Genomic DNA, 2268 nt, shown 5'->3' on the forward strand with positions numbered 1-2268 from the left:
GATTGAATCAGGAGTCAAACTCGGGTACTTCCATGTGGGGTTTGGGCATCCTGGTGGGCATGTTGGCTGCTAGGCCAGAGACCTGTTCAAAGTTTGAGTTTATTCAGAGTCAAAGATGAGGTCCTGAGGCTGGGAGGCCAGCTTGTTGGAGCTCCTTAAAGGGAGGCCTGACTGCGTGCGTCTGAGGAGTGTGATTTCTGCCCTTCTGCAGAACTGGTGGACATGGAAGGCTGACTGGACCTCAAAGCCGTGTGTCAGGGTGTGTTGGCTTAGTCTTTATCTCTGACACTAGTCTGTAGTTTTGAAGCAAAGTACATTTGGTATATATATTTTTAAAAAACCATTCTGAGGGCCAGCATTGTGGCATAGTTAGCTATGCCTCTGGCCTCTCATGTGGGCACTGGTTTGTGTCCTGGCTGCTACACTTCCAATCCAGTTCCCTGATAATGCACTTGGGAAAGCAGTGGGAGACTACCCAAAACCCTGGGCTCCCATACCCATGTGTGAGGCCCAGATGAAGCTCCTGGCTTTGGCTTGGCCCGGCTGTGACACTGCAACCATTTGGAATGTGAACTAGAATTAGTGTGTGCTATGCACCAACCTGTTATTTCCAAAGTGAAAATCTTCACCTGAGGACTGAATGGCCTATGGACTGAAAGCTTACTATGTGACAAGCATTTGACTAAGTGCCATGTGTTGATTGTTTTATAATTACAATATCACAACTTCTATTTTATTGATTATTTATCAATAAATAATGATTTCTTTATGGATTCTGATGCTCAGAGAAGTTGAATAACTTGCCCAAGGCAATATATTTGGTAAATGTTGAACACAGCCAAGTAAATAAAAACAATGGAGCCAGAGTTCAACTTCCGGGCAGGCTGAGAGCATAGCCCGCGCTGTTCCCATTACTGATACAGCATCTGCCCGAAGAGACTTCAGACACATTTTCCTCCAACTTCGGACTTTGCTGCTGCTGCTGCTTCTTCTTCTTCTTCTTGTTCTTCTTCTTCTAACTAAAGAACATTTATTTTCCACTAAGAGTTTGCCTTGAGGAGATAACTAAACTGAGCCACCTCCCCCAATCCTGTCTCCAAGGGTTAGTATAGTGACTGTTATAAAAGCAGATCTCAACAGTCTGAAGTTCTGGAACCAATATTAACTGACAAAAAAAAATCTCCATCTAAATCCTCATCAAAATGTTTTAAGTAAAAAAAGAAAAATGAGGCCATGGGGGTTGCAGATTGAATAAGAGCCTCACGCTTCCTGTAATAATACATTCAGTCTTGGCTAGGGCGTAACAAAATGGAAACAGGATTACTATAATACAAAACCCCCACTACAGCTAGCTGTACACACTTGTGTTCCAAGCCAGTCCCCAGCCCCATACTGCGGCCAGTTCCATTACTTTCCCGCCTGCTGGGCCTGCCCGCGGAGGAGCACACAGAGCTTCTCTTTGATCCAGTCTTTGTTATAAGGCTGGTGTGTCTGGGTGTCAGCCCGGTTAACAAGGCAGCCGAGGTCTGCCAGGTCGTCGATAAAATCAAATAACTGACTGATATCATACGTGACTGATGGACTGTTGGGATTCATTCTTTTCAGATGTTCCTCATACATTTTACGAACACCTTCCATGCACTCGTTCACAGACTCATAGTCCGCATATGTTCTGCCTTCCGGCCTCTTGGGGGGGCTGCACCAGCAGAATGGTGTGAGACATCGAGCCAAACTCTGGTCTTTGAAGCCACTACTGCACAGGAGCCGAGCTGCAACGCGGCCAACAGCCAATCCCTGCGAGAGGAGCCCGGCCTTCTCCCTCATTTCAAACACCCAGTCAACTACAAATCTTTCCATGGTTTTTTTTCTTGAACCTATGGATATACTTATTTTTAAAAATCCGCATTGGGCTGAGGTCCTCGCCTTGAAAGCCCTGGGATCCCATATGGGCGCTGGTTCTAATCCCAGCAGCTCCACTTCCCATCCAGCTCCCTGCTTGTGGCCTGGGAAAGCAGTTGAGGACGGCCCAAGGCTTTGGGACCCTGCACCCGCGTGGGAGACCGGGAAGAGGTTCCTGGTCCCGGCATCGGATTGGCGCATGCGGCTCACTTGGGGAGTGAAACATCGGATGGAAGATCTTCCTCTCTGCCTCTCCTCCTCTCTGTATATCCGGATTTTCAATAATAATAAAATCTTTAAAAAAAAATCCGCATTAAACCGAGTTGCATTTATTTTCCCTTTCACTTTTTTTAAAGGAGTCAAACTCGG

The 2268-nt window shown here is 46.5% G+C and overlaps 1 pseudogene; it reads right to left on the minus strand.

Moving 5' to 3' along the window:
• Window positions 1–1390: 1390 nt before the first annotated feature.
• On the minus strand, window positions 1391–1723 carry LOC101533760 (enhancer of rudimentary homolog; annotated as a pseudogene).
• Window positions 1724–2268: the final 545 nt, after the last annotated feature.

Source organism: Ochotona princeps, chromosome 2 (assembly GCF_030435755.1).
Source record: "Ochotona princeps isolate mOchPri1 chromosome 2, mOchPri1.hap1, whole genome shotgun sequence".
Classification (NCBI taxonomy): Eukaryota; Metazoa; Chordata; class Mammalia; order Lagomorpha; family Ochotonidae; genus Ochotona; species Ochotona princeps.